We start from the raw sequence: 14,094 nt of genomic DNA, 5'->3' as shown, positions 1-14,094 counted from the left end.
GCGTCTTTGTTCTCTTGACAGGTAGGGAAGGGAAAGGAGTGACTGAGAAAGAAAGGGAAGGGAAAAAGTACCAAGAAAACGAGCCGCGAGCAAAGCGGCGCGGGCCTGCGCCTCCTCGCCGACAGGGGGTGCTGTGGGCCGTCGGTGCCGCCCAGGAGGCGCGGTGGGCGGGGCCTGTGGGAGCCGGGCTGCAGGTGCGCCCGGCCAGGCGGGAAGCGGCGCGCAGAGGTGCAGCCACACGGTGGCCAGGTAAGCGGCCTCCAAGGGCAGGCGGGCCTGGCCCTGCCTCGCTGCAGTCCCGTGTCCCTAATGACCTCACGGATGGGGAGCTCAGGGCGGCTGAGGAGGGGCCGGCATCTCAGAACCTCGGGTTTTCCAGCTTCTTGGGGCCTCAGTTTCCCCAGCTGGGAAATGGGCAGATGGGCTGGCCGCGTTGCCCCAGAACAAACTCCAGCAGCCACTCAGGGCCCTTCCCGCCTCTTCTGCTGCCTCACAGCCGGTCCCCTTACCTTCGCGCCTCGGCCGGTCCTCACACAGTGCAGGTCGGTGCATTTTGGATCAGCCCTTCCTCGGCCTCAGCCCCTTCGCATCTTTGGTAAAACTCTTGTTAATCTGCTGTGGCCGTCTCCAGTCAGTCCTTCCTCCAATGTTTATCGAGGCAGTGGATTTGGCTTCTGGCGTCACACCTGCTTGGAATCTGGGTGGACCACTGAAGAGCAGCGGGGTGACTCTGGTAGGCGAGTGCCTTTGCCACTCTGTGCCCGCATTGTCTCATCCCTAAAATGGGGCAAGGTCAGAACTTACCTTGCAGGATCTTTTGATAGTTAAATGAGTTAATGTGGATACAGGTTTAGAGCAGAGGTACGGTCCAGCTGTGCCTCTCCCAGGGGCCTCCACTCCCCTGCCTGTTACCACGCAGGCGTAATTCTGCTTCTGTGATGATTTCAGTACTGTTTTGCCTGCTTCATGTTTGATTACTAAATTTCCCCCAGGAGGGCAGGACAGCTCTTGTCATTGGTCACCCTGTATCCCCAGCACCTAACTCTGTCTGGGCAGAGGAGTCTGAAGTCAGTGTTGACTAGGCTCGGGGTACACGAGTGATCAAGACGATTCTGCTTTCCACCTGAGAAGGGCATTTGAACAAGTATAGCCGAGTTTGGGAGCTCAGAATCTGGGGAAAATCAGTTAAGATCCATATTACCCTTGAAGGAATTGGATTTTGAGATGGACCGTTTTTATGATCATCTTAGTATGTCGACTTTGTCCCAGCCCCAGGGGCAATGGAGGCCAAGACTGTTTTGCAAGGCAAATGTCTCCTGCCACGGCTCTCCCGTAATGGAGGAATGAGAGCAGACAGTGGCCACCTGCCATTCAGTGTTGGCTTTTGAATGCCGCCCTCAGCGTTGAGAATGCACTGCAAAGCCCAGCACTGTTCTCGCCAGTGGGTGATCACTGTCTCGTAAGGTTTCATTTTGCCAGTTCCGGTGAGACGCTGACTGGTGGGGTGACCCACCCAAGCTCAGGGTGGAAAACCTCATTTCCCCCTTGCACATTTGGAAGTTGACAGCTAATGTATTTTTCGTCATATTTCTAAAGAATTGCAAAGGCTATCAGTACCATTTGATCCTGTGTTTATTGTATGTATATTTTAACTATATTTTGAGCAAAATCTAGGAGTTGCAGATTTAGCTCATTTCATTTATGGAAATTGTCTAGCAAAACGTGGACCTGGCCAAACTGAGCCAAAAGTCGGACTTCATTTTTTTTAAAAAACAGCTTATTGAGGTCTAATTTTTATACAATTCACACATTTAAAATGTAATGGTTTTTAGTAAACTTACATTAACCCTTACCACAGTCAATTTTAGAACATTTATAAGACACCAAAAAAATGCCCCGTGCCCCTTTTTAGTCTTTCCCCATTCCACCCCAGGCAACCAATATCTGCTTTTTGTTTTCTATGAATTCACATTTTCTACTATTTCATACAAATGGAATCATCAAATAACATGTAGCCTTTTGTGACTGGCTTTCATTTTAGCATAACATTTTTGAGGTTCATCCGTGTGGTAGCATATACCAGTACTTAGTTCCTTTTTGTTGCTGAATAGTATTTCATTGTATGGATAGACCCCATTTATTTCTTTTTATCCATTTACTAGTTGATGTTTCTATTTGAATTGTTTCCATTTTTTGGCTATTGTAAATAATACCCCTGTAAACATTCACATACAAGTTTTTGTCCACACGAAGACATAAGTTTCATTTCTCTTGGGTGGATGGGTTGAATTGCTGGGTCATGTGGTACATTCATGTTAAACTTTTAAGAACCTGCCAAGTGCTTTCCAAAGTGGCTGTACCATTTTACATTCTGCCAATACTATGTGAGAGTTCCAGTTTCTTCACGTCCTTCACCAAAAACTTGTCCTTTTGATTATACCCATCCTAGTAGGTGTGAAGTGGTATCTCATTGTTGGTAAAATACACATGACAGAATTTACCATCTTAACCATTGTAAAGTGCGCGGTTCAGTCGTGTGAAGTACATTTACATTATTGTGCAACTATTTTACAGAACTTTTTCATCTTGCAAAACTGAAACTCCTTACCCATTAGCCAACTCTCCATGTTCCCCTCCTCCCAGCCCCTGGCAACCACCATTCTACTTTCTGTCTCTGTGAGTTTGACAACTTCAGGTACCTCATCTAGGTGGAATCATACAGTATTTGTCCTTTTTGTGACTGGCTTGTTCCACTTAGCATAATGTCTTCAAGATTCATCCATGTTGTAGCAAGTGTCAGAATTTCCTTCCTTTTTAAGGCTGAATAATAGTCGTGGTGTGTGTGTGTGTGTGTGTGTGTGTGTGTGTGTGTGTGTGTCTGTGTACCACATTTTGTTGATCCATTCTTTCATCGATGGACGCTTGGGTTGCTTCCACCTCTTGGCTCTTGTGAATAATGCTGCTATGGAACACGATTGTACAAATCTCTCTTCAGGACCCTGCTTTCAATTCTTTTGACTATATACCGAGAAGCGGAATTGCTATATTATATGATAATTCTGGTTTTAATTTTTTGAGGAACTGCCGTACTGTTTTCTATAATTTCTGCGTCATTTTACACACCTACCAGTAGGTCACGGGGTTTCAATTTCTCCATACCCTCACCAACATTTATTTTCCTGCCTTTTTTTTTTGATAGTAGCCATTATTATGGGTATGATGATCTGATTTGCATTTTCTTTATGATTGATGGTGTGGAGCATCTTTTCATATATTTGTGCCATGTATACATCTTTGAAGAAATGTGTACTCAAATCCTTTGCCCATTTTTGAATTGGGTTATGTCTTTTTATTATTGAATTGTAAAAGTTATTTATGTATACTGGATATAAATTCTTTATCAGATACAAGCATACCTTGTTTTATTATGCTTTGCTTTATTGTGCTTTGCAGATATTGTGTTTTTTTGTTTGTTTGTTTGTTTGTTTTGTTTTTTTTTTTTTTACAAATTGAAGGTTTGTGGTAAACCTACATGGAGCAAGTCTATCAGGGCCATTTGTCCAATAACATTTGCTCACTTTGTGTCTCTGTCACAGTTTGGTAATTCTTGAAATATATCAGACTTTTTCATTGTTATTGTATTTATTCTGATGATCTTTGATGTTATTTTTGTCATTATTTTGGAGTGCCACAAACCACACGCATATAAGATAGCACACTTAATCGGTAAATGTGTGTGTTCTGACTTCTCTATCCCTCTCCGTGGACCTCCCTCTTCCCTGAGACACAATATTGAAATTAGGTGAGTTAATAACCCTACAATGGCCTCTAAGTGTTCAAGTGAAAGGAAGACTCACACATCTCTCATTTTAAATCAAAAGCTGGAAATAAATAAACTTACTGAGGAAGGCGTGTGGAAAGCTAAGATAGGCTGAAAACTAGGCCTCTTGTGCCAAACAGGTAGCCAAGTTGTGAATGCAAAGGAAAAGCTCTTGAAGGAAAATAAAAGTACCACTCCAGTGAACACATGCATAGGAAAGCAAAGCAGCCTTCTTGCTGATACAGAGAAAGTTTTAGTGGTCTGGATAGATCAAACCAGCCATAACATTCCCTTAAGTGAAAGCCTATCCAGGGCAAGGCTATCTTCAATTCTGTGAAGACTGAGAGAGGTGAGGAAGCTGCAGAAGGAAAGTGTGAAGCTGGCAGAGGTTGGTTCATGAGGTTTAAGGAAAGAAGCCGTCTCCGTAACATAAAAGTGCCAGGTGAAGTGCAAGTTATACGGAAGATCTAGCTAAGACAATGAATGAAGTTGGCTACTCTAAGCGACAGATTTTCAGTGTAGACAATAGTCTTTTATTGGACGACGATGCCATCTAGGACTTTCACAGCTGGAGAGGAGAAGTCAGTGCTTGCCTTCAAAGCTTCAGAGGACAGGCTGACTCTCTTGTGAGGGGCTCATGCAGCTGGTGCGTTTAAGTTGGAGTCAGTGCTCATTTACCATTCCAAAAATTTTAGGGCCCTTAAGAATTATCCTAAAAAAAAAGAATTATCCTAAATCTATTCTGCCTGTGCTCTATAAATGCAGCAACAAAGCCTGGATTATATCACATCTATTTACAACATGGTTTACTGAATATTTTAAGCCCACTGTTGAGACCTACTACTCAGAAAAAGAAGACTCCTTTCAAAATATTCCTGCTCAGTGACAATGCACCTGGTCACCCAAGAGCTCTGATGGAGATGAACGAGATTAACGTTGTTTTCATGCCTGTGAACACAACATCCATTCTGCAGCCCATGGCTCAAGGAGTCATTTTGACTTTCAAGTCTCATTATTTAAGAAATACACTTTGTAAGGCTAAAGCTGCTGTCGATAGTGATTCCTCTGGTGGATCTGGGCGAAGTCCATTGAAAACCTTCTGGAAAGGATTCACCATCCTAGATGCCATTAAGTACATTCCTGATTCATGTGAAGAGGTCAAAATATCAACATTAACAGGAGTTTGGAAGAAGTTGAGTCCAACCCTCGTGGATGACTTTGAGGATTCAAGACTCAGTGGAAGAAGTAACTGCAGATGTGGTGGAAACATCAGGAGCACTAGAATCAGAAGTGGAGCTTGAAGGTGTGACTGAATTGATGAAATTTCATGATAAAACTTGGAACAGATGAGGAGTTGCTTTTTATGGAGGAGCAAAGAAAATGGTTTCTTGAGATGGAATCTGTGCTTAGTGAAGATACTGTGAAGATTGTTGAAATGACAACAAAGGACTTAGAATATTACATAAACTTAGTTGAAAAAGCAGTGGTAGGGTTTGAGAGGACTCACTCCAATTTTGAAAGAAGGTCTGTGGATAAAATGCTGTCAACAGTATCTCAAGCTACAGAGAAATATTTGGAAAATATTAACCCAATTAAAAAATGGACAAAGAATGTAAACAGACATTTCTCCAAAGAAGATATACAAGTGGCCAATAAACCCATGAAAAGAGGCTCAACATTACTACGCCTTAGGGACATGCAGATCAAAACCACGTTAAGATGTCACTTCACACCCACTAGGATGGTGGTAATAACAATAAACAGACAATAACAAGTATTGACAGGAGGTGGAGAAATTGAAACCTTCATACATTGCTGGTGGGAATGTAAAATTGTGCAGTAGATCCATGGAAAACAGTCTGGCGGGTCCTCAAAGAGTTAAACATATAGTTACCATATGGCCCAGCAATTCTCTTGTATACGCAAGAGAATTGAAAACATATGTTTATACAAAAACTAGTTCACAAATGTTCATAGTACGGATTCGGTTGGTGCAAAAGTGATTGCGGTTTAAAAGGTTAAAAATAATTGTAAAAACCGCAATCACTTTTGCACCAACCTAATAACATTATTTGTAATAGCCAGAAAGTAGAAACACCCCAGATGCCCATCAGCCGGCGAATGGATGAATAGAAAGTGGTCTATCTGTACAATGGAATATTATGCAGCCGTAATAAGAAATGTGCTGATACATCCCACAGCATGGATAGTCCTTGAAAACATGCTAAGTGAAAGAAGCCAGACACAAAAGGGGCCATTCATTTATACGAAATGTCCAGAATAGATAAATCCGTAGAGACAGAAAATACATTAGTGGTTGCCAGGGGCCGCGGGTAAGGGAGAGTGACTGCTACTGGGTTTGTTTTTGGGGAGGGAGGGATGATGAAAATGTTCTGGAATCAGGTAAGTGGTGATGGTTGCCCAACCTTATGAAGGTACAAACAGCACATTTCATACAATTTACCTTTAAAAGGGTGAACTTTATGGGATGTGAATTATATTGATAAAAAAAAATGGAAAGGCTCCTTAACTTGGCGTTTCTTTTTCCTCCTTATTTTAATCCTTTACTGTTTCAGCCTTTCAGTCGGAGATATCTCAGCATCTTAGGAAACAGGCAATGCACAAATTAATTCATTCAGAAAAAGAAAGAAAAGAATACTGCAGGCCTCAGATTAGACCCTGGATGGGGTGTTCTGTGGTGGTTTGGCTTTGCCACGTCCCCTTTATCAAGCAAGCCACACGTGGTTCTGAAGGAAGATAGAAGACACCAACATGGGACTGAAATCAGGGAACTAAAATTCATGCTTTTTTTTTTTTTTTTTAATTTAATTACTGTGGTTTTCCATTCCTACTTACCTCTTTTCCTTTTCTCCAATCCGGGAGACATTCTGCCAGTGCTCCTTGGATCGTCCCTAGGTGTTTTACTGACTTCAACTTTTTGTTTATCAGAGACAAAGAGTGGGGAGGATATCTCTGGGTTATAATTAGCTGGTCTTCAGTGTTATGTTTGCTTGAAAATTGGTATAAATGGGGTGCAGGGTGGGAGCAGGAAGCGAACATTGCCTCTTGCAACTTGTAAAAGTTTCACTCGTTAATGATATTGTGAAAATGGCTTTTTAATTGAATCCTAAAAAACAGCAATTTATTTTTCTAGGACTTAAGATGTCTTCGTTGGTCAAACTTCATAGAGGACAATATGGAAGACCTTCGATAGCTAAAAGGTAAAGTGAAATACTCTCTTAATACGTGTCTTGGTTTTTAGGTGCTCTGAGGGTAAAACAGCAAAATTAGATGAGGACGGAAATGCAGATATCAAGATTCAATTTTGTCAATTGTTGCTGATTTTACTTTAATTTTAGTTTATATAATTATTAAAAAAAAAAAACGACATCCTTTTCCATCTTTTCCGGTAGCGAAAGTAATACATTTAAAAAAGGTTTTCATTTTGGAATCATTATAGACTCACAGGAAGTGACAGTAAATATTTCCTTTTAAATGTTCTCACAACACAGACATGCAGACAGAAAATGCAACTCCTCTGTAACCCCACCCCTGAGCATTCGCCAGTGTGAACCGTCTGGTATGTATTCTTCAGGCATTTTGTTATATTTCTGGAGAAATCTGTAAACAAAGTAAACTTGAATTTTGCATGTAGTCTGCAGACCTAATTGCTTATGTATACTTGTTAACATTTCACCTCTGCAAACGCCAAACTAGACACCATCAGATCTGCACCACCTTTTCCTTCACCGTCGTTTGAATGCATTATTGACAGGCTCCATGGCCCTCCCTCAGAACCTGGTTCCTCAGAGCCAGAGAGCCAGAGTGGGACCCCTACCCCACTGGGGCCTTGCTTCTCCTACTTTAGGATGTGGCTTTGCTTTCCTACCTGAAGAGCTTGCTAAAATGCAGTTTCCCAGGCCCCATTCTTGCTGATTTCGAAGGTGTGGGGCCCGGGGAGCTGATGTTTTAATATGCAGCTCAGGTGGCGGGAGCTGGTGATACTGGAACCACTTTTGGAATCCTGCACCAGCCAGTTATCTAGGAAACTGGTAAGCGCAGCTACACCCTGCATTTGACCCATGACCGGTTGTGGTTGTTGGAGGCAGGCTGCCTGGAAAAGCGAGTGTGGGTGCTGGCTGAAGATCTGGGCGCCCACACCAGACTCTTAGGCCTCGCACAGCCCTCACATCTAGCCTACTGCCTCTTCTGGTGTCTGCTGGTTGGTGTTGAGTGAATGAACGAATGTTTATTTGTTCCCCCCTCTCCTAGCACATTTGAAATGGTAAATAGGTAGCAGCCATATAGACTATAACCTTAAACCAAAGGAAAGTAGCGAAAAAATGTGAAAAGCGGACAGAAACATTCAAAATCATAGACGTTTTGGACCATCTATTTTCCATTTCTGCCATATCAAATTATCACACAGTTAGCAGTTTCAAAGAACACTCATTTATGATCCTCTGGTTCTGTAGGTCCGAAGTGTGACCTGGGTCTCACCAGGCTAAAATCAAGGTATCAGCCAACTGGGTTCCTTTCTGGAGAGGCCGAGAGAGAGAATCTGTTTTCTTGCTCGTTCCCAATGCTGGAAGATTTCAGTTCCTTGCAGTTGTAGGGCCAAGGTCTCCATTTCTCGGCTGACTGTCCGCTGGGGGCCGTTTGGGTCTCCTGGAGGCCCCTGGCAGGTTCACACACTTTCAGCCTCCCACAGTTCGGATGTGCATGTCTTTGTAGGGCATTCTTCTGCCGGCCACAGGCCATCGGGACAAATGACCTCAGGAGCCATGGGGAACGTTGCTCTGTCATGGGAACAGCACAGTTACTCTGCTTTATTTCGAAGATGCAGTTTATTTTTAAAAGCTTTTTGTGATGGAAAATTTCTAACATACACTGATGTAAAGAAACTGTAATATACTTCTTTGTACCCATCATTTAATTCCAGTAAATACCGACTCTTAGCCAGTCTTGTGTCGTGTATCTCCTCCTCACCCCAGTTTGAAATTACTTTGAAGCAAATCTCAGAGAACATATTTTTGTCTATATACATTTCAGTATGCATTTTTAGAATATAGGGACTCTGTTTTTATTACATAGTCATGGTTGGGTTACTAATACAACTCCCCCACGTCAATTATTGAATAACTGTTTCTATTTTCTTGACTATTGTATACAATTGTTTCTATTTTCTTGACACTGTTTCTATTTTCTTGACTATTGTATACAATTGTTTATGGTTTGTTTGAATTGATATCTACATAAAGCCTACATATTACATTTGGTTGATGTCTCTTTTTATTGTGGAACATCTGCATAACATAAAAATGGCCATTATAACCATTGTGAAGTGTACAGTTTAGTGGCAGTAAGTACATTCACATTGTTGTACAAGCATCACCACCATCCATCGCCAGAACTTTCTCATGTTCCCAAACTGAATCTCTGTTCCCATTAAATAACTCCCCCATCTCGCCTCCCCTAGCCTGTATCAAAATGTCCTGTTTAAAAAATTTACCGTCTTTACCACTTTGAAGTGCAGAGTTTGGTAGTGTTAACTATGTATATTTGCATCTGTGTGAAGCAGCTCTCCAGAACTTTTTCATCTTGTGGAACTGAAACTCTATACCTGTTAAACAACAACTTCCCTTTCTCCCTTTCCACCAGCCCTTGAGAACCGTCATCTGACTTGAAAAACACGTGTTCTGCTCTGTTTGGGTGAAATGTCCTCCAGCAGTTCATATCTCTTAAACCTTCTTAAATTTATCCATTCCCTCGTCTTTAAGAAACATAGATATTTTGTTGTTCTTGACGAAGTAGGTCCTTTGTTCCCTAGAGTTTCCCACAGTCTAGATTGGGCCAACTGCATTGTGTGGTGTCATTTAACTTGTCTTTGTGCGTCCTGTAGGCAGATTGAGAAGTGTGACATGATTCAGGTTCCTTTTTTGGCAATATAATTCCAGAGCTGATGGTCGCGTCTATGGAGATGTACCTAATGCCTCGTTGTCTTTTTGTTTATATTGTGAGCACTCGTTGTTCTGTGTCTAGGTCCATTACTTCACTGGGTGTTGCAAGATGTTGGTAATCAATTATTTTATTATTCTTTCATTATTTATTAGCTGGACTATAATACCCATTGTAAACTGGTTGTTCCAATGGGAAAGATACCATTCCAAAGGGGAGAGAAAAAACATTTAATAGTAGCTTTTAAGAGGAAAATACACGACATTAAATGTATGTATTAATTGTAAGAAAGATTCCTAATTTCAGATGGGGAAAAAAAAGTGTTCTTACATTTGCGAAAATACAGTAGTGATGGTGATAATTCACCACGAGTCGTCAAGAAGCAGGTAAATGATGGAAGACGGTTTCAGCTGGTAAAGATGGATAGGATGGGTCGAATACATTGTAGAAAGGCCCATTAGAAAGGGCTGCTAGTGAAAAGCAGTGCACTGCATGTATGTGTGTGTTTCCGTCTGGAGGCGCTGAGGGAGACTCTTTCTCAGGCCTGTCTCCTAGCCCCCGGCAGTTGCCAGGGCATTCCCTGGCTTTCAGATGCATCCTCCAGTCTCTGCCTCTGTTGTCACGTGGCATTCTCTGTGCCCAAATTTCCCAGTGACACCAGCCATTGGATGAGGACCTGCCTTCATCCAGTATGACCTCTGCTTCACTTGATTGCATCTTGCAAAGACCAGATTTTCCAATCAGGTCATGTTCACAGGTACCAGGGGTGAGAACTTGAACATATCTTTTGGGGGGGACACAATTCAACCCACAACAAAGAGTAAAGTTTAAAGTGACGCTTGCAGAGTGTTTTACCTGGGAGGAACTCCCAGACCACATGTCCTGTTGTCGTATTTGTGTGAATCTGATGGAGCAGGGAGATGGTGCTGCAGATAGCTCTCGAAGATTAAGGTCACGTCCCTTTTTACCGCCAAGGAGGAATCTGACAGCACTGATTGTTTTCCATATTGTTCATAAAGGTTTGAATCACTGCATCTTTTGTCTTTAAAAAGTTAAGAAAAAACTCTTACATCAGTTTTTGCCATTTGTGTTTTTGGGAATGGCATTTAATTCCCACTGAGGATACCTCTTGCATATGGTATATGGCATAATTGAGGTCAAGTTCTGGGTCGCTTTATAAATTTGATTGTTTTCTCAGTTGTATGCTTTTTTGAGGGCTAGAATTTTTGGATAATATGTAGGCTTGTCTCTATGAGGTTAGCACTGGTGGACACTTACTCTCTTATCTGAGGCCCTGAAACCTTTTCACAGGCTCTGTAGGCTGTGTAAATATTTGGAGCACACTGTGTACTGAGCTCTGGATGAGTGAGAAAGGACGCATTTTGAAGGACATACTTAGTGCTGAGCAGATTTTATATACTCAACAAGTATTTATGAATGAATGAAATTGGATTCCCAGCTCATACAGGTGTCCCCAAAGCACATACCGAAAGGTTGCCCAACAGGTGTAATGAGCACGGAATCCTTGACATCTTTTCCTGAAAAGAGACGAAAGAGGAATTAGTAAAAAGGAGAACCGTGGAACCAGCATAGTGGGGACCCACGTATCTTTACTTACACACAGGCTTTGCCAGGGTTTTCTAGCACCGGGCACTGGTTTCAGGTGATGAGTCAGGCCTGAGAAGTATGTGATTTGACGCGAGACACCTCACTCCTGTTCATCATCTGCTGGATAACGTCTCCCAATAGCTAGTGTCAGCATCTTCTTTCTTCTATTTTTTCACTTATGTTTATAAAATAATAAGGGCAAAATGCAATAACACATTCAAGTCATTGACCCAAATAAACACAATTACATGGAGAAGCCGTCGAAGTTGCTGAGAACAAGCATTAGCTCCCAAATTTCCCTGCGGGGCAACTTGACATGTCAGCCCAATGGTGGCGGAGGGGTCCTGGTGTACAGTGACGTGTGGGTTTTCTGGATGTGGCTGTCACACAAGGTTGAGGAGGTGTGAGTTCTGGTTCCTGTAACTAGCAAGCTACCTAACCACTCGAGACCTAATAGTCTTCGTGTGCAAAATGGGAAGGGCTACGGTCCATGAAGCCGGTCTGTTGAGTTTTACAGTTTATTAAATTACTCACTTTAGCAAATTCATTCATTCCGCAGTTATTCTTCCAACACCTGTGATGTGGCAAGCAGTTTTCCAGTTGCTGGGGACACAGCGAACAGACAGAAGTCCCTGTCTTCTAGGAGCTTCCCTTCCTCCTCGGGACGGTATGGGGACAGAGCCCCAGAGAGCAGTTTCCAGGCTCTCGGCCTCATGTGGAAAGGTGCTGGCTCAGGTAGTAGATAGCCATCAGCTGTGGCTGGTTGGCCGTCAGCTGTCACCATTGAGCCATTGGCCACTAATATAACTGCCGCGGCTACGGAGGGAAGTCGAGGAGAGAGGAGGAGAGTGGAGGAGAGTGGAAGAGAGTCGGTCGGTTGGCAGCAAAGCAGACAGCAGGTCGCACGTCGTGTAAACCCAGCCTCCAGTGAGACCATAGTGGTATGACTCCCCTACCTATGGCTCCGTGGGTGTTCCTGTTTGGCCTAGCCACATCCTGTGTTCTTGTGTGGGGAGCGGGAGCAGAGACCCACCCAGGCCGCCCCGCACGACACATGGCGCAGCGAGCAGGGTACGGTGCCGGCCACAGCTCTCCAAAGGATGGTGGAGCAGTTTGTGCGTATGAAAGCTCAGTCTCAGGAAGACCAGGAAGAGCAGCTGCGGGAGAACTGGAACCCCGTGGAGGGGTGGGAAGACATGGACGGTTCCCCAACCAGCATAGGCCTGAGAAAGCAAAGGTCTTTGCAGCCCTGTGGGCTGGGAAGTGCGTGCTGAGGCAGCCCGGATGCAGGACTTGTAGTCCCAGGAAGAATGGCTTGCTGAGTCCTCCGTGGGAGCTGAGGGTGAGGTCAAGGTTGTCCCTCACCCCCAGGACAGCCCTGGTGAATGACTATGGACTATGGGGAATTGCCTTCCATCCCTAATTTAATGGACCGCTTGACTGTTTGCTTGGGAACATACCACCGTGTAGTGGAACTGGCGGATGTTTGCTTTTGTGTCTTGACCTGTCACCATTGAGAATATGTAAGCACCTTGACTGTGAACCGCTATTGTTCCAGCACCGTACCCTGAGAGGCCCAGAGAGAGTGGCAATCCCATGAGAGCCCTGGCTGAGCCCAGGAAGTCGGGCTGTGCCCAGAGAGAGTGGTGGTGCCCTGAGAAGCCCTGGCTGTGTCCGGGGAGACTGGTGGTACCCTAAGAAGCCCAGGAAGTCTGGCTGTGCCCAGAAGTACTGGTGGTGCCCTGAGAAACCCTGGCTGTGACCAGAGAGCCTGGCTGTGTCCAGGAAATAGCATTCACCTCCAGGCTCCTCGTACAGGACCCCTCGCGAAGATGCTTGTCGCGTAGATTGTAAGGCGAGACCCTGTAGGGGTGGAGTGTGGGGACAGAGCCCCAAAAAGTAGTGTCCAGGTTCTCGGCCTCACATAGAAAGGTGCTGGCTCGGGTAGTAAATGGCCGTCGACTGTGATCAAATGGCCATCAGCTGTGGCTAGTTGGCCGTCAGCTGTAACCGGTGAGCCTTTGGGCACTAATATAACTGCCGTGGCTAGGCTAGCAGAAAATGGGGGGCTAGCAAGTAGATGGTGGCTGAGCCTGCAAGCGACGCAGTGAGGGTTGAGAATTGTGTGGCTCATTTCCTGTTTCTCCAACCCAGCCGCCAGCAAGAGTATAGTGGTGTGACTCCCCTACCTATGGCTCCATGGGTGTTCCTTTTTGGCCTCACCATATCCTGTGTTCTTGTGTGGGGAGCAGGACCAGAGACCCCACCAGATGCCCCACATGACACATGGCATAACGAGCAGGGTCCCCCTCATGCCACCCTGCACGACAAATGGCGCGGCGAGCAGGGTCTCCTGCATGACAGACGGGATGATATACAAATACGTAAAAACACGCATAGGTGACCAGGATTCCTCACTGTCTAGGACAGTCTGACAGCCAAGAGGAGCCTGAGGAGACGTGACGACTAAATGAAATGTATCCTGAATGGGACCCTGGGCCAGAAAAAACCCATTAGGTCAAAACTGAAGAAATGGAGTCAAGTGTGACCTTCAGTGATTACTAGTGTATCAGTATTGACTCATTGGTTGTGACAGAGGGACCCGCTAACGTGCGGTGGTACTAACGGGAAACTTGGTGTAGATGTTCGTGGAACTGTCCTGTCGGTACCATCTTTACGATTGTTACGAAAACCTAAAACTGCTCTAA

At 44.2% G+C, this 14,094-nt stretch overlaps 1 pseudogene; it reads left to right on the top strand.

Moving 5' to 3' along the window:
* Positions 1–3,821: 3,821 nt before the first annotated feature.
* On the top strand, positions 3,822–7,992 carry LOC117034749 (tigger transposable element-derived protein 1-like; annotated as a pseudogene).
* The last annotated feature ends 6,102 nt before the right edge of the window (positions 7,993–14,094 follow it).

The sequence above is a fragment of the Rhinolophus ferrumequinum genome, chromosome 15 (genome assembly GCF_004115265.2).
Source record: "Rhinolophus ferrumequinum isolate MPI-CBG mRhiFer1 chromosome 15, mRhiFer1_v1.p, whole genome shotgun sequence".
NCBI classification, from domain to species: Eukaryota; Metazoa; Chordata; class Mammalia; order Chiroptera; family Rhinolophidae; genus Rhinolophus; species Rhinolophus ferrumequinum.
The sequence above is the reverse complement of the archived record's forward strand: the minus strand, read 5'-3'. Positions and strand labels throughout refer to the sequence as shown.